This window comes from Uloborus diversus, chromosome 10, assembly GCF_026930045.1.
Source record: "Uloborus diversus isolate 005 chromosome 10, Udiv.v.3.1, whole genome shotgun sequence".
NCBI classification, from domain to species: domain Eukaryota; kingdom Metazoa; phylum Arthropoda; class Arachnida; order Araneae; family Uloboridae; genus Uloborus; species Uloborus diversus.
The window spans coordinates 19157683-19176753 of record NC_072740.1 but is presented as its reverse complement, the minus strand read 5'-3'; the positions used below and the strand labels follow the sequence as shown (position 1 = coordinate 19176753).

The following is a 19071-nucleotide window of genomic DNA, read 5'->3' as shown; positions in this document are numbered from 1 at the left end:
TTTTTTTTTCGCCTTCGCTTCCCTCTCCCCCTTTTTTTTGCAGCCCTCAAACCTGTGGACTTCGTTTTTTTCTTTCTTTCATTTTTTATTTGCACCCTTGAACCTGAATGGCTTTTTTTTTAACCCTCGAACCTGTGCGCTTTCATTTCATTTTTTGTTCCCTCAAACTTAAGCGCCCTCGATTTTTTTCTTTTTTGCGCCCTTGATCCTGAGCACCTTCGTTTTTTGAGCAATCACGATTGCTTATTGTTCTCACTTGACTGCTTTTGACGTTCCTTTGATTTTTCGCACCGCCACCCTCCGCACCATCACCGTCGACGGGATCCTCACAATGCTGCTCCTATAGCGAAAGCCGTCTCCAGGTTGCATCCATGTCCTACACAGACGCGCATACATACACAACTACACACACACGCGCACACATACACACACAAACACATGCACACACATACACCTACACACACTTACGCATACAAACATACACACACACATACACACAACTGCCCACACATTCATGCCTGCACACAGACACAAACACATATGCCTACACACATACACATACCCCCCCCACACACACATTCATACACACAACTACCCACACACTTATGCCAGCACACAGACACAAACACACATGCCTACACACACATACACATACCCTCTACACAGAAACACACATACCCCACACACAAACACACACGCCTACATACACAGACTCGTGATTGCGAAAAACATAATTTGAATTCAAGATGTCAAAATTCAAATTATTATTTTTTCTTTCTTTCTTTTTTCTTTTTGCACCCTCAAGCTTGTGCAACTCGATTTTTTTTCTTACGCTCCCAACCCCGTCTTGGTGAACGCTTCGGTTTTTTTTTTGCCCTCGAACCTGTGGCACCTTTTTTTTTTATTTTGCACCCTCGAAAATTTTCATTTAATTTTATTAGTGCCCTCGAACGAGTACGCCTTCGGTTTTACTTGAGTTCTCGAACCTGTGCGCCCTTGTTTCTTTTTGCGCTCTCAAATCTGTGCGCCTTCGTTTTTCTTTCTTTATTTTTTTTCGCTCCTTCAAAACTGCGACTTCGCTTTTTATTTATTTATTTATTCTTTATTTTTTATTTATTTATTTATTATTTATTTATTTATTTATTATTTATTTATTTATTTATTTATTTATTATTTATTTTTTATTTTTTTATTTTTGTTATTAATTTATTTTTTTGCTCCCTTGAACCTGAACGCTTAAAACGCTCAAAGGAGCAAAAAAAAAAAAATATACAGCTGAAGAACTATACTAAAAAAAACTACTCAGCTGATGAACTATACAGCTGAAGGACTATTTTGAGTTTTAAAACTACTGTTAATCTTTCTATGTGTTTTGGCGAATAGTTTTAAATTCCAAAGAGACATTAATAGGTTTTTTGAAAAGCTTTGTACGCGAATCTTAGTTGAAGAAAAATGATCATTTCACATCAGAAATGGGGGGGGGGGCAGGGGGGACATTTTTTTTTTTAATTCAACGGATCCTTAAAATCTTAGCACGGGCATCACCGTGCGGTTACTGCTAGTTAAGAAATATATGTTTAGCTAAGTTTTAGAAACAACACTGTAAAAAAATTTGTGTAACCTTACTCCATAAAATCGGTGGCAGCTTAGCTACCTACACTGTTCAGAAGTAACTTAACTGGTATAACTGGTGTAAAGTTACACATCTTTTGTGGAAGGTTACACCAGGGTAATGTAACTATAGCGTAACGTCTCACTCATTTCTGCGTAAGGTTACACCAGTATTTTCTGTATGCTTACAAAGAAATTGCTTGAAAGGTTACACATTAGTAAAAATTAAGCTTTCAGATGACTTTCTTGAACGATTTATCAAGTTCATGCTTTTTAACAACCAATATAAACACCCAACTACTTATTTATTCTAATATACAAGCAAGACATTCTACTGAAACCATATAGTGCAAAGTTCCTTCAACAATTCTTCCCACTTCAGAATTTGTGTAATATTACACACATTAATGCTGGCAACCTAAAACTTTTTTTTTTTTACAGTTCAGTGTGAAATTGAACGTTGAAGTAATTTGAAAGCACAGTTGGAAAAATAATAATTAAAAAAATACAACAAACAATAAAAAATAAATTTAATGGAGAGAGAGAGAGAGATTTAATGTCACACACACCCATTATTTTTCAACAAGACAATTTTTTGAAATTCCTCTTTTTCGATAAAAGCTCTTATTATTTATTTGCATTATTTGTTGGTACGTTTGTTTAACGCGCGACGGCGTAGTAGCGTTTCCCCATCTTATATTATATTAATCCAAAATGTGACTTACTAGGAGAAAGTGTTTTGAATTGAAAATATTTTTGTTTTTTAATTGAAAAAGAAGCTTTTAATGGAAAAGCTTAAAAACTTTGTCGTTATGAAGATTTTTATTTTTTTACAGAATTTATGTTCTAGTGTGAAAAAATTCTTATCTATTGGGCCATTCCACGAAAAGTCAACCCTTTGTTCCGCACAAGACGGTTCATATATTTAATTAAAAATTAATAATTTTAAAGGGCAATGAAGAAATTTATTGCTTAAGAAATCACACATAAGTTTGTAATTTGTTAAGCAGAAAAAAAATTGTTCATAAATATTTTTAAGTATTATTTTTAATAGAATATATGAGGCGTCACGTGCAGGACAAAATGACTGTTTTCCGTGGGATCGCCCTAATGGATCTTTGTACCCACCAACTTACTGCTTGAAAATCAAGCGTGGTCTTTATAACCCCAAGAACCCAAAACTTACTTAAATAATTGTACAATCTGGCATCACTTTTATTATTTTTAAAGCGATTTATTATCTTTTATATGATTTTTTTTTCTTTTAATTCTCTTTTTTTCTTCTCCGATGAAAATTTCATTAATCACTTCATAAAAAGCCGCGCTTTAAAACTTCTTCTCTTTTGTCCTGGAAGCATTTTTCTGATAGGTAATATTTATATCAAAAAGAAAAGATTCAAACAAGGCGTATTTTTCTTCTTTTATCAAAGCAAAACTGAACAAAAGTGCTGAAAAAATCTACTTCATTGCAGAAACGGCAAACTTTGATACAAAATGACTAACTAGACGTAAACCATTGCATATGACACAGTAATGATGCCACTTTATGGATAACATTGAGTCCATATTTTAAACTATCGACTAATAATAAATCAGATTTTTTTTTTTTTTTTTTTGAAAGCTACAGCAGCGTTCAATTCGGCGCTGCTCATTTTAGTTAAAAGTGTAAGTGAAGTAATATAAGTCATTGCTTTTCCTGCAGATTGAGTTGAGTAATTAATCAATCATTATATAAACTCATACATTTCTCATCAAGAATGCAAATGAGGCATTCAGAAGCAAAGGGATGTAAGTGGACATTTACAAGTTTTGAATGAAACGCGTTTAAAAATAACTTCCTAGGTAGGCTTTCATTGAATTTTTTTTTCTGAATCATGCACCTACCATACAGCAGCACCTACCAGGGCTACTAGTACTATCTCTTGCCCCAAGACAGAGCAGAGGTTCGGCTACTATTTGTACTGGTTATCTCCAAATTTTTTATTTTACTACTTACATCCCTTTACTTCTCACTGCCTCAAATGAATTAACACGTAATGTTGTATTGTTATTGCATGCCTTATTAGTTAGACGGATATTTGACGGTCTAGCAGGAAAGTGGCATAAGTCAAATATTTTACAAAATGAGTTAAGCCTGGATATGCGATCCTCTTTTGTTCCTCTTTTAAGTGCAAGTGCACAAACTGTGCAAATAATACTAAAATTTATTTACCACAAGTAGTACTCGAAAATTGTCCACTAGCCGGATACTGTTGTTTAGTTGGGAATGACAGATGCGTAAGTCAATTTCTATATCGCTGGTTAGCCTAGCCGCTACATTTTCTGACAGAGGGAGCATCGCTGACTCGATTATTTTAGAAAGTTGATACCTCATATCTGTACCTCAGAGCCAGAATAATGTAAGTCCAAAACTTGCGATTTTCAGTTTATTAGTGCATTGTATGTAGAATTATGTTCCGTATCGAGTCAAATGAACGTAATTCTAAAAAAAATGAAAAATTAATTTGAATTCTGAAATTTTGAATTCAAATTATGTTTTTCGCAATCACTAGTTGCGGCAGGACCCTACTCATTGGAGTTATTGTTTCTGGAAACTGCTCCTGTCTCCCCCAAGCCTGCCCCTCCTCCTGGGCAATTACGCGATTACGTGTGTATAGTTGTGTGTGTGTGTGAGTAGGCGCGCGTTCGTGCATGTGTAGGCTTATGTGTTAGCGTAGACCTGTGTGTATGCACGTAGGCGTGTATGTATGTGTGTATAAGCGTGTGTGTGAGTGTATGTGTTGAAAGGTTGTGTAAAGCAGAGATTCAGACAGCTGAACATAAACAAATACATTTAATACGAAACATGGGGACACACATACAGCAAGACATGTAGAAAAGTAGTGAAGCCCTGATAAACAGACTGCGGCTCTTTAAATAGAATAGAGGGCAGATTTTCAGCATCCAATGATGTTTCTCAAATAGCAATAAGCTTTCTCCAAAGTCCGATGGTGGATTAAAGAAGAGATTTTGCGAACTCCGTGGAAAGCTGCAAATGTCTCTTCCAATAAGATGTAAGCACAGTTCTTTCTTTTAAACCAATGGAGAAAGCGATTACATTCAACAGTATGAGCATGTGTGTGTGTAGGACATGGACGCCACCAAGAGAAGCGAATTCCGGGGGACAGTGCTCAGGACCAGAGGAGCCGCGCCTACAGAGGCCGGTAGGCGGTTGTGCTGCAGAGGCTCTCGGTCCAAGCTGAAAAAGGAACCACAACGCCAAGGACGGTCAAATGAAAATAATTAGCAATCGTGATTGCTCAAAAAATAAAATGAAAAACGGGTAATTATTTACGGGTGTTAAAAGAGCGCACGTCTCATCTTTTGCATGGACCACGCAAACGTTTTCTCTCTCTTTTGTAATGTAGCGATTGTGCGACTTACGTTGGTATGGCTCTGAGGCACAGATATTATAATACCTAATAGTTACTTAAATTCGAAAATTTAAAAATTAAAGGCAAACATTTTAAATTCCTAGAATGAAGTGCAGGCCGGACAGACTAGAAGTGAGTCCTAAAGCCCAGAATGCTTTGGAGGCCCCCTTCTCTGTGTTATCACTATAAGTCAATTTAAATTAATGTTTAATCTTCGCAGTCCGGCCCGGATCTATAAATTTGCCCCCCCCCCCCCCTGCAATAATATCTGTAGGTCCCCTCCCTAGAGGCCGACAGTGTATATCTGTAACGTTAATAAATCTTAGTGAGGGTTTTGTTTCCAATTGTTTCTTCAATTTCTTGGTCCGTTGGGCCCTTTAAAGGCGTGCCCCCCCCCTCATCACTCCGCACAGCGGGGTGTGCGGGTACGCAGATCCGGGCCTGTTCGCAACGTAGGTGATAGCTCTTTTGGGGAGCTTGTATATGGCGCCGCGGGCTCAGTGCAATTACACTGTTTGCAAATGCCTTGCACCACCACTGATATATTTAAAAAATTGATTCTATAGCTTAAAACTTTTTTAGTTCAATTAAATAGTCAAGAACATATTGCCTCCTCACACACACAAATATTCAAAAGAAAAGAATTAGGTTATTTACAAAGCAATTCTCTTTTTTCAAGAGTCTTTTTAGCTTCATCAGTCATTTTATTTATGAAATAAATAAATAAATTTAAAAAAAAATAATTTGAATTCTGAAATTTTAAATTCAAATTATGTTTTTCGCAATCACGAACTGAGACAGGACCCTATACTCATTGGAGTTATTGTTTCTAGAAACGGCTCCTGTCCCCCCCCCCCCCCCAAGTCTGCCTCTCCTCCTAGGCGGTTACTTGTGCATAGTTGTGTGTATGCGTAGACCTGTGTGTATGCACGTAGGCGTGTGTGAGTGTATGTGTGTGAAGTCGTGTGTGTGTATGTGTGTGAACGTGCGTGTGTGTAGGACACGGACGCCTCCGACCATTAGAAGTGGATAGCTCAAAACCGGAGCAGCCGCGCCGCCAGCAGAGGACGGTGGGCGGTGGTGCTGCAAAGGCTTCTGGTCCAAGTTGAAAAAGGCACGGACACCAAAAACGGTCAAATGAGAACAATAAGCAATCGTGATTGCTCAATAAAAACTTAACATTGCATGAAGTTCTCAAAAAATAAAGCTTCTTTCTCATATAAAAACAACTAAATAAGAGAAATACTAATAATGTATCGAAAGAAAGTGTTTTTCAATTAATAAACCATATATTTTTATTATTTTCTTAAAAATATACATGATTTTTTATGATATGCATGAATTTTTAAAGCATGCTGAGCCCTTTAGGAAGATGGGGTGCCAGGTCTAGGCCAAGTGCAGTAATCCGACCCTGATGAAAAGCAAATATATGCATAAAAATGTGACGCCCGTGCACAGGGATGGAGCAATCTTTTATAACGTTAGTTAAAAAAGATAGCGTTTAGGACCTTCCTCTGACAGTTTTCGGAAGTCGTAAAACCCCAACTTTAGGCGACCCTTGTGACGTTAAGGGATGGGGGATGGGGGAGGGGGTCGAAAGATGCCTGAAAGAAACACTACTCGCGAATCCTAATAAGCACATTTTACACAGAAGATATATGGATTGTTATAAACTAATTTTCCCTCTCCTTCTAAGAAAGAACAAATTTTCCCGCTGAAAGCAACACTGCCCTAGAATCCTAACAAGTGCATATTACACAGAAAAAATAGATTTTTATAGACTAATTCTCCCCCTCAGTGCCAGATCTTGGGGGCGAGGGGGTAGATGAGCACGGGTATTTGCCCCGGGCAACAACTTTTGAGGGGCGGAAAATTCACTCTATTTCGGTATTTATTTCGTAGAAATTAGATATAAAACTTTAAATTTTTGCCCTGGTTCAGAAAAATCTTAGATCTGGTACTGCTCTATTCAAGAAAAAAAAAAAAAAAATCGTGTATCTTTATACATTATCATGCTTCTGTTATTATAGTAAATTGATCATTTATGTCTGCATCAGTTTTCAAAATTCTTTGAAAAAATCAGAGCAAGAGAGAGAAGAAATTTGTTGTGTTTTAAAATTTTTTTTATCATTTTTATCTGTTATATTAATTTTATAATATTTTAATCTACTTCCATTTTTATTTTATTTTTATTTTATTTTAGTATTATTTCAATTCATTCATCAATTTGCTATTGTTAAAAAATAATAATTATTATTATTATTATTGGCTTTTTCTTTTGTAATTAATGCTTTCGAGAAATATCTAAACTGCTTTTTTGTTTCTCGTTTTAATCTAGAAACTGAAAAAAGAGAAAAAAAAAAAACAGTAAAACAATCACTTACTTTGCTTTTTGACGGATAGATGGAGTCTCTGTACATATCCTCTCCTAAAGCTAAATTCTCCTAGGCTACGATACTATAAGAAAAACAATCGCATAACATAAAGCGAAATATCCTTTTCCTTAATAAAATTGCCCTCTTTGTTTAAAAATTAAAAAGCACGAAAATCAAAACCTTAAACAAGGGATTATCACATTTTCTTGAGACGACATTTCGATTTGGGTTTGAAACAGTAACTGAAGTTCATTTTTGTTTTTGACTTTCGAAAAACTTTTTGAACATTTGAACTGTTTTAAAAATCAGTTATGCAAAAATATTGTGTCATAATTAGTACGTTTAATTATTTATTTATTTTAAACTGTTCTTGAACAAAAAATTTCATGTTTTGGCGATTATACAGAACTGACTATACGCTTGGTATTTTTTCTTCTCATAGTCGCATTTTTAAATTTTACGTATTTATATTTGCTTATTAGTAACTTCTCTTTTGAAGCGCTTTGGCGATATGGGTTCTCCCCCTGGATTTTAAAAACTGATTGTATTTATGCATTTTGAATTTTTATTCTTTAACAAAATGCATTGAATGTATATACTCTTTGAAATCTTCCTGGAAATTTTTTTAAATGATGGGCCTGGTTTCAGTTATAATCCGAATTAAGCTGTAACATGTGCGATGTTGAAATGTGCAAAAGAAATCTGCAGATCAAGCACTACATTGAGATGAAACCATAACAAAAGAAAGGGAAAATTATTCCTGCCCCGGGTGAGGATCGAACTCACGACCTTCAGATAACTCAGAGAGTTGATTATGAGACTGACGCGCTGCCTACTGCGCTACCGAGGCACACCTTGTGGAAGAAAATTTTGCTACATGTTGTTTTAATTTTCGTCTTTTACAAAGGCTTTTGATGATATCGCATTTAGGAGCGCGCTGATCGGGTGTACGGCCCTTACTGAAATTGTTTCTTATTCGACAAATTTTGGCTGAAAATTCGGAACATTTGGAGGCAGAATTGTAATACTGCAGCTATTTTTAACTTTTTTTTAGAATTATAAAATGTCTCTTAGTGCAGGTATATCTTGTTTTTTTTTTTAATTATTCGGCAAAATTTCGCTTTTTTATTCGGTAAGTAGTGAATTCCCCCTCCCAAAAATTCAGGTCCTGTTCGCCCCTGCATGTCATCTTTTTTTTAACTTAAAACCCAATTTATTTAAACAAACACACATGCCTTGGGTGAGGATCGAACTCACAACCTGTTCTACAAAGAACCCTTGCTTCCGAATTTCTCAAATTTTTTTACTTCAGGGTCAACGCTCAACGAAGCACAGGCACACTTCTCTCATTGATCATGTAAAACAAATTGAAGCAAGTTAAAAGCTTCAAATTCCTTTAACCATTTAACTACAGAATGATCACTGCATCCAACATTTTTTTTTTGTTAATTTTCCAAATCAAATCTTAGAGCATTATGTTATCAATATTGTGGTATTTTATCATTATTTATTTATTTTTTACTACAACTATAAAAAAAGGAAATAAAGTTAAAATTTCTGAAGCTGCTATTGTAATAATCTTTAACATATTGATGAATGCTTTTTCAAATGAAAATATTTTAATGTTGCATTTTAATATCATCATTCTTAAAATGCAAAAAGAAATAAATGACACTTGAATTCATCATGTTGCATGAAAATTTGTTCCAAGCAATTGTTTTTTTTCTCGCATTTATTTCTTTCGTGCAGTTATCATTTTAATTTTATAAAAATCTGAAAATAAATTTTTATTTACAAAACAACAGCAAGCGCTTAACTTAATCGTCCAAATGATCGAAAACAAAAAATAGATAACCGAAGACGATTGACATTCATAGATGGCAGCACAAGCACATATAAATACGGAAAAATGTAATGTGTAGCCATGTTTCAAGAAGGTAAAAAAGGGTTAAATGAGTTTTGAAGTTCTAGTTTGTGAAATGCGATGTTTCACGGATTTTCTTAAAGAGCCAAGTGAGAAGCAAATGAATAAATAAGACTGTTAAGCTTTTTTCATTTTAAGAGCATTTTTTTGTAATGTTTTAAAAATCTTTTGCCACCAAAAATTGCTTAAATTTTCAAAAATTAATAAAATTATTATTATTATTTTTTTTTTTTTGAAATTTTTATGTTTCCCTAATATTATTATTTTTAAAAAATGAAAAAAAGGTAGAAGAATAGAAAAACGAAGTGCCTTTGCTTGGGTGCATTTTCTGGGAGTCAATAGAATATCAAAGCCAAAACTTGAAAAAATTTAATTTGGATTTTTTTTTCTTTAACTTTATATTCAGTGCTTCTGCGTTTTTCGAGCATAGCATAACATAAACGATTGTAGAAAACAATCCAACCAACAAATAAAAGAAAAGAATCGTTAACGTTATCCCCTACAAAGTGTGGGCTGCTTGTGTACGGCAAGTTATTGCATTCTTAGAAACTAAGAAAATTAATTTCTGGGAAAACTATGAAAAGGAAAGAAAAATTTCTCCATTGATGTTGAATTTCTTATACTTTCAAATGTTTTCACACAAGTATTTTTTCATCCTCATCCTTCATTTAAAGAACTATTTTTTGAATAATATTTTTTATTATTATGGGAAATTATTCTCTTACAGATTTATGGGAAATTATTCTCTTTATAAGTTTGGTGTTTGAAGGTTTAATTTACAGGGGGAAAATATATTTTGTTTCTTTCTTTGATTTGCTATTATTTCAGGATACAACTTTTGCAGGTTCCTGGGAAACCATTCCTGGTATCCTTTTTTTTTTTTCGCAGCAATTTAATGGACATTGTTTAGATTTTAAAAAAATTTGTGTTTTGTGTACAACTTCTTTAGCTTCAATGCAATGCGATTCATGCGATTCAACTGATAATTTCAAAAAAAGAAGGGGGGGATTTTCTTATTATAGTTTCTTTTACTCGAATTTTGCATCTGAAATTGCAGAATAGAATTTACCAGGCTATAAAATTAGGGGCATCCGCAAATGATATCATGCTTTGAGAGGGAGGAGATTTCGCAAAATTGTGACAAGGGGGGGGGGGAGGGAGGGAGTAGCAGTGTGACATCAAGCATTTTTTATAATAATTTGCTTATGAAAAACATAGTGTGACACGTGACGAGGAGGTGTTGGAAAGGCGAAGTGTGATCCTTTGTGACATAAGGGTGATGATGTCATTTCTTTTTTAATTTTTTTCTTGAAACAAAGTGTGACATCATACCAGACCAGAAATAAAATCTTGAGCCACGATTACAAGTCAATTAATCGCTTTCATATAATTTTTAGCAAAAAAAAAAAAAGGAGACATTTAAAAATTGCAACCATAATTATATACATATTTATTACTGCGATGAAATTCTTGCCCCGAAGTTTTTGGGATGCATGCTGAAATCAAATTCGAGAACAGGAAGGAGGTTTCTATCACGTGCCATTTATTTTTTAATGGGTGAGGAATGTGAATTCGATTACAAAAAAAAAAAAAAAAAAAAAAAAAAAACATATTTTAGATATTTATTTTGGACGACACAGTTGGTATGCATTTATTTTTATAATTACTATTACTGCATAATAAAGTCACATTTGAAGAATATTCTGCGAAATTTTCATTAACTTTTGAGAAGCAATGAGCCGACGAAGAAACGGCGGCTCTCCGTGGTGGAAGTGTCACAACCAAAAGAAGAAAAAAAAGGTTAAGAAAAAAAAAAGGTTTATAACTCATCACCAGTGGCGGATCCAAAAAATGTCAGTTTAATATAATTTTTGTTGAAAGTTGATAGCTTGAAAGATATCGTTTGAAGTTAGTAATGTAATTTTTAAAATTGCGATAAACCGATGTGACAGTGATAAAAACCAGAAACAGTTTATTTTAATTCCATTACGAATAAATCTTTATAACAAAAACCTACCAACACGAATTTTACAATTAACTAATAATGTACTTTACTTTTATTTAATGTCAAATCAAGAAAAATGCTTTTAAAATCAATATAGTGAATAATAATGTACACTTGTGATAGCGTACCTGGAGATAAAGCCCGCACCTAGTTGAATTGACCACAATTGAGTGAGAAATTATCACCAGGTGGAAGATTTTCCTTATTGTTACACGAAAGTTCATCTTGATCATTCTCTCCAATTACGAAAAAATGAAGTATAGTGCGCCACAGCATTGTTGGTGCTCGGTGGGGAAGTTAAAAGCATCGAACTCATAGGAAATGGGGAGGGCAATAGGCAAATCAAGACTTCCACAGTGAGATGTGAATTTTCTTTTGAGATTTATTTTCAATTGTAAATAAACAACAACTTTCCAGGGGGGGGGGGGGGCGGCAAAGACAAATTTCGCCTCCCTTTTCATGCAATTTCAATTTTAAAATCAGAAATGTTCAATTGACTCTTTTGTAAATAAAAATAATTTAAAAACATTACTAATATGGGACGATTTTACAAAAAGTAGTCCTGGCATAATGAAATACGTTTTTTTTTTACATTAAGTGCAAAAAATTCTTAATATTAGACTAAAAAATGTCTGTTCTTTTCAATTTCAGCATCAGTTTTGAGATCAAAAACATTTTTATTTTTCAGATTTTGGCCATATCGGACAGCACACAAAAAATTGCACAGCAACAAATAAAGAAAAAGAAAGAAACGCATTGTCAGTGACATAAATTCAAAAGCCATATTTTTCTTTATCATTATTTCCCTTTCGAAAAATGTATGACATACCCTTAAAACAAATGCTTCACCATAAATGCCTGTCATAAATTTATAATACTCTTTATAAGTTTTCAACCATAGAAAATACTCAAGACCTTTTTTCTCAATCACACACGTTTAACGCATAAAGTAGTAACGTTTTTCTCCCTAGTTAAACTGGAGCTCTAAAAGAAAAATACACTTAAACCTGTTTTTTGTGCGGTATGTGAAAATTTTAATAAACGGGGACGTAAATAAGTTTCCCATTTCTATAAAGCAAGTGCGAGGTAGGTACTTCAAGTGACGAAAGTGATTTTGAACTAGTTTACCACAAGGAAGTTCGCGTGTTGTACGAAAGATAAAGGTTATACTTGATGCAAACTTTTGTCAGTAGAAAATAAGAACAAATGTAAATAAAACTATTAAAAATGTTCGCATATACATTTGAAAATTGGATTATAAAAGGTTTGGAGATATTCAAAGTAGCTGCCGAGTCTTGAATTCGTCTTAAGAAGCAATTCCTTGTTATGTCGTAAGGTTTTGGTTATGTTCTACGTGAGACTTTTTTAACACGGTCCCTACTCGCCGCATTATTATTATTATTATTATTATTATTATTATTATTATTTTCTTTTGGGGTGTGTGAATGTGTGTTGCGAAAACACCTTTTTATAGTCACTCGTAAAGTTTTGGGCGATTTTTTTTTTTTTTTTTTTGTTATGCGGTTCCTATCCAACGCACAAAAGCAGATTTAGGTGAAAACTCTTTTCGACAAAAAATACAGAACCTACAAGTAACTGTGAACTAAAAGAACTTACATGAAATACACCGCCAGCTCAATCAATTCCAGCCGAGGACTGTTTCGTGCTTATTAGCACTCATCAGCCCAGCATAGGAGTAACTGAGCTGGAGGTGGAAAACCTCTTAAGGAAGCCAAGAGTGTCAAACAAATTGGTAGCTAATACAGAATTAGCACTGACCAGACGAGTGACCGAAGCAATGGTTCGGTTCAACTCGAATATTTAAGGCAAGGCATTTATATTTAGTAAGTTTCCGCCCTATAGCCGGAGCTAAGGCAGAAATACATGAAATACACCACCAGCTCAGTCAATTCCAGCCGAGGACTGCAGTTTCGGTATTTCTGCCTTAGCCCTGGCTATAGGGCGGCAACTTACTAAATAAAAGAACTTAGTTTTGGATGGGAATGCTTTATTCTTCATGAAAACCATTTTGAAAGATAAAGTTGCAAGCTTATGAACATTACTAAGCACTGCAAAAATAACAATAAAATTTTCTTCAGAAATAAAATGTATTCAAAATAACTGTATCATGTGAGTTCATTATATGATTTGTAGGACTATAGGTGCTTTTTGTTGGTCTTAATAAATTAAAAAATATTAATAGTGTTCAAACTACCGAGACCAGTGCAACGTGCTCCGTGGTCCAACGAGCAACGACACCCCTTAAATCGAAATTTTCTAAATTTTTTGCCTCATCGTATATTCTTGGATGACTTTATGGTGAAAAGATATTAAAAACATAAGTTTACCATTTTTCTTCACTGGCGTAGTAGATATCGTATACTTTCTTGTGGCTAAGTCAATTTGTCGATTTTTCAATTTCGTTGAAGTCCTTGACAGGATTAAAATATTTTTATGTGAAAAAATGGAGCTGAATTCGGGATGAATTTTTACATAATAATGAAGGTTAAGAAAATATTTTAGGAATAGATATTCCTAAATTGCGTTTCTGTGTCTCGTTGGAACAATCAAAAAGGCAACAGAAATCAACTACGCCATGCTGAAGTGAAATGAGATCAATAAGCAATATTCTCGATATTATCCCGACTGCATTCAACATACAGTCAAGCAGTCCCGTATCCCAGATGATTTGGGGATGTATTTCTGATCAAGGAGTTGGTGGGCTTCACTTTGTGCAAGGAACAGTATACGCTCAGGTGTATATTGGCATTTCGGAGGAGAGGAGAAATTGCTTCCTACTATCCGGGATCACTTTACTTCAGTTCCAAACGTCATTTCCCAGGATGATTCTGCTCCGTGCCATAGGGAAAAACTGGTAAGTAACAATTTAAAAACCTTTATCCTGCCATTCGACCTAAATTGACATGGGGTTAAGTAATTTTTTTTCTCTAAACTCACACGCAGATTCAGAAATGGAAAAATGAGCATAGGGTCAAAAGTTTGCCTTGGCCCGGAAACAACCCCGATCTACCTAAACAATTATCGGATTCCTGCTGTTAAATGTTTATTTCATAAGTTTTGCAGAATTTCACATACATTCATCGTTAATCGGTTGACCAAAACTTCTCACATAATCCTATTGTTATGAAAATGCGAGGGCGATGCAATTTTTTTTACCAGCACTGTTGGATTTGGTCCAAATCTGTTACAATGTACATTTATGTCATTTAATTTCTTTTGTGAAATGTTAAATCTGATTTAATATCTTATCATCCTTATTTGCTGAGAATTGCAGTAGAACATATGTAATGTACAAAATTTCTATCCATTGGGAAGGTGGAATAAACTTTGATCTGAATTTTGCTGGGCCACTTTTGTAAATAGGATTTGCCGCGCTAGTGAGTTTTGTATCAACGTGCCTGGAAATTTTAGAAAAAATTCCCCAAACGAAAAATGAGGGGGGGGCCTGAAATGAGACCGAGCTACCTCTAATTTCAAAGGTTAATCGAGCCCTGTGCAGATGGAGCCCCCATGGTTCACTTTCATTTTAACTTAAGTTCTCTTGTTAAAAAGGAAGACTACATCCCAGAACATCTTAGACAGTTGGGCTTGGAAAATCTAGACCACATTCCTAACAATGCCATCAAAACTTTTACAGTCGGTAGTAAAATTGACATCCTTGCAGGTAGTGACATATTTATACAGACTCCTCATGCCAACTTGACTCTTTCTCATTGTAATCCCGGTCACTGCTCCGTCTTCAGAAGGGCAATAGACCTTGGACTAGAAGCTATTCTTTCTGAGGAGGATTATGGTGACTTATGGATCTTGTCTGACAGCCGTAGTTCTCTCCACCATCTTAGTAATTGGCTTCTTGTTGGTGACAAGACCAGCAATTCCATCCTACTTAAATTAAAGCTCATTTCTGTTAAACAAGTTGTTTATTTGCAATGGATACAATCTCATGTGAACATCCACGGGAACGTAATGGCCGATAATCTTGCTAAGGAGGGTTGCAGGATTCCAACAGCTCCATCATCCACACTTAACTTTATGGAGTTATATTCCCGTGGAAAATCAAAAATCTTGGAGGAGTGGAAAACACCCCCCCCCCCCCCCCACCCATGATTGGTACAAGGGATCAAAACCGACGTACCCGGACTGCTCTCTCAAAACTTGCTAGTGGTCACATCAAGTCTTGAGAGAGCAGTCCGGGTCCTTGCCTCACTTCTAACGAGAGCAGGAAAACTTTCGCCGCCTGCACCATGTACCCAAGTCATCAGTCTTTTCCAGTTCACATTTTGGATTGCATGGGACAGTCTAGGGAGGATCTCTTTAGGAATCCTCTTTTGGTCTTTGACTTCCTTTCAGTCAACGGGATCGTAGATCTTGTCTGACGGAGTCAGACAGTGTGGATAAGCAACAACAACAACAATATCTTTTATGGTATAATCTTTTTGTCTAAGGATCCATTTTACACCCGTTTTTCAATATCATCCATATATTATCTCAGTTATTTCCTCAGTTATTTTCAATTTTATTAATTTTGCTGCAAAGAATGGAATTTTAAAACAATTTATCGCATTTTTAGGAAGAAATACTTTTGCTTCCAAAGTTTTTTTTATCATTGGTCATTTAGGCGAAAGTAGAGTAATGACGCTTAGCGTGGATTTCCGCTCGTCCAGATACTATCTCTAAACACTGGAATAGAATTGAAAACTCACATCTGGTACCACCATATAGCTAACATCACTGAAAATTTGTAGTAAAAAAATAGTCATAGTCGGAAAGAAGATAATTTGTAACTTAAGTAATTTGTTTTGTTATAAAATTGTGTAACATTTTCAATCCTTAATTTATTCATTACGGTTATTTAATATAGGGGAAACTAGGGAGACTTGGCCCAATTTTTAGTTTTACATTTCCCATTTATTTTGTAGATACGAGGTCTGTAAATTAAGTAATGAGACTGGCAACATTGCGTTTGATCTGGCAACACTGGAAGCGCGGGGCTTGGTGGGGCGGCAGAGGAACATGTTATCCACCTTCAGTACAAGTTTGACCTCGCTCGAGTCATTTGGTTGTGCGTAGCGATTGTTTTTTGGAAACAGTTTTTTCTATTGTGTTCTAAAAATGAATGACATCAATTTCGAGCAACGGTGTGCTATCAGGCTTTGCTTCAGACTTGGGCACAGTGCAACAGAAACTCTTCTTAAACTTCAGCAGGCCTACGGAGATAGTGTTTTGTCAAGAGCCCATGTTTTTCGGTGGTTTAAGGCATTTTCAGAAGGAAGAGAGTCGATTGAGGATGAACCACGAAGCGGAAGGTCTTCATCTTCAAGAACCGATGAAAATGTAAACAGAATATAGGATCTTGTACGTTCAGATCGTCGGTTGACAGTCAGAATGATCGGGGAAGAGTTAAATTTGACTCACACCACCGTTCATCAAATTTTGAAGAATGAATTGGGGATGAGAAAAATCTGCGCAAAAATGGTTCCAAAAAACCTTTCGCAAGACCAGAAGAACATCAGGTAGGAAAGGTGCCTTGACTTTTTGAATTCAATTGAAAATGACCCCCATTTTCTAGAACGTGTCATTACTGGTGACGAGTCTTGGGTGTTTGAGTACGATCCAGAAACCAAGCGCCAGAGCATGGAGTGGCACACTTCAACCTCTCCGAGGTCAAAAAAGGCAAGGATGGCGAAGTCAAAGATCAATTGCATGCTGATTTGTTTTTTTTTTATATTCACGGAATCGTCCACAAAGAGTTTCTACCTCAAGGTCAAACGGTCAATCGACACTTTTACCGAGAGGTTCTTGAAAGACTTCGAAAAAGGGTCATTCGTGTGAGACCAAACATCAAGAACAAGTGGGTGTTGCATCACGATAATGCTCCTTGTCACACAGCAATTTTAATAAACGAGTTTTTGGCCAGTAAAAACATTCATGTGGCTCCTCAGCCTCCTTATTCGCCTGACTTGAGTCCTTGTGACTTTTTGCTCTTCCCAAAGTTGAAAAATCACCTTTGGGACAGTCGAAAACATTCAAACGGCTGTAACCGACCAGCTGAAGGTTATTCCAGTATCGGAGTTCCAGCACTGCTATGAGGAGTGGAAGAAACGTCTCCGGCGCTGTGTGGCCTCAGAAGGAAGTTATTTTGAAGGTGACAATATGGAATTGTAATTCTTTTTTGAATAAAATTTTTTAAAAAAATCAGTCTCATTACTTAATTTACAGACCTTGTACATACATTTTGTATGTATTTTTAATCAAATTTTTAGTTTTTAGTTAAAAATAAAATTTTAATCGTTATTTCTATAGAAATTAAATTGCTAGCTTTTAAATAATGGGTATTTGTCGGGTCGCGATAACTTTTTAAGTCCTGAGACCCCTTAAGCGCAAATATCTTACTATGTATGGTATCTCTCAATTAATGACCTCTCAACAAATGGTGTATTCAAACGATAATGTAACTTTTATGCAAATTAGTTCATTTCTAACTCCTCTATGCCTTTGTAGTTATATTTCGAAAAGGGATACATTGATTTATTTTGTGAATTTGACTAACTCTTCCCTAAAGTGAGCGGCATTCCCCAACTTTCCCCAACTTAATCTTTTATTTCAACCATATTTTTAAGGGGCTCTATGGGAATATGGTTTGGAAGTCTGGTGTTTCTTACCTCAATCTGCATTCTACAGCTTTTCTTCTGATTTTAGGAATGTAAGAAAAAATAATAATTATATATATATATATATATATATATATATATATATATATATATATATATATATATATAAACAAAAAACCCAACTCCGTAAAAACCAAAATAACTAAAAAGAAAAAAAGTATAAGACCAGTTGTTTAGAATGTTATTAAGTACTACTGAATAACTACATCATTTAAAAGTTTTATAATCGGTACACACCCCCCCCCCCCATAAGACAAATCAAAAATTCAAAAGCAGAATAGAAGGATAAACAGTCGGTGCCCATTCCTTTTTAACCAATCATGGAGCCCCGTAAAATTTGAATGGGCCCCGACAATTTATCCTTCTAATACGTATAGTTATTCAGTAGTACTTAATAACATTTTAAACTACTGGACTTATACTTTATTTTATTTTTAATTATTCTGGTTTTTACGCAATCCGGTTTTTTGTTTTTATTTAATAATTATATATATATATATATATATATATATATATATTAGGGTGGTCCTTATTTTTGAAGTTGCAGATATTTTACGCGACGCCCCCTCAATTTGTTCCATTGTACAAATAAATGATCCTTGCAAAATTTCAAGTCATTCCATGAATATTAACACGTGCCCCTAGGGCACCCTTTTTTGAGTTTTGAAGAAAAAATTGCGGATTTTCTCATTTTTACGTAAAAATATTCTGACTTTTTATATTTAAAGTAATTTTGAACCTCAATAGGTGCTGCTACTTCCAGACTGAATATTCTCTCACTTTCATTCAGTAAAATTTAACATGTTACAGAGAATAAAATGTACACCAATGGCCTTGGGTCAAGCGTATTGCTCTTCTGCGCTTGTTCCAACCAAGCGGCAGGAGAACGTTTCTTCCCATCAAGAAGGACACAAGGGATTCTATAGACCATTAATGAACGATCTTTGACAATAACAAATTGCCTCCCTCCAGGCGTTGGGAGTGTTGATTTACGAAATTCCCTGTGTATGTAATAGGTGTGGCAAATAGAGTCGCAAGGTTTCAATGCTAT

At 35.1% G+C, this 19071-nt stretch overlaps 1 non-coding gene across 1 annotated transcript; it reads right to left on the bottom strand.

Moving 5' to 3' along the window:
- Positions 1 to 8160: 8160 nt before the first annotated feature.
- On the bottom strand, positions 8161 to 8249 carry Trnam-cau (transfer RNA methionine (anticodon CAU)). The gene is given in 2 exon segments: positions 8161 to 8196; positions 8213 to 8249. It is a non-coding gene; the product is annotated as a tRNA-Met (tRNA).
- Positions 8250 to 19071: the final 10822 nt, after the last annotated feature.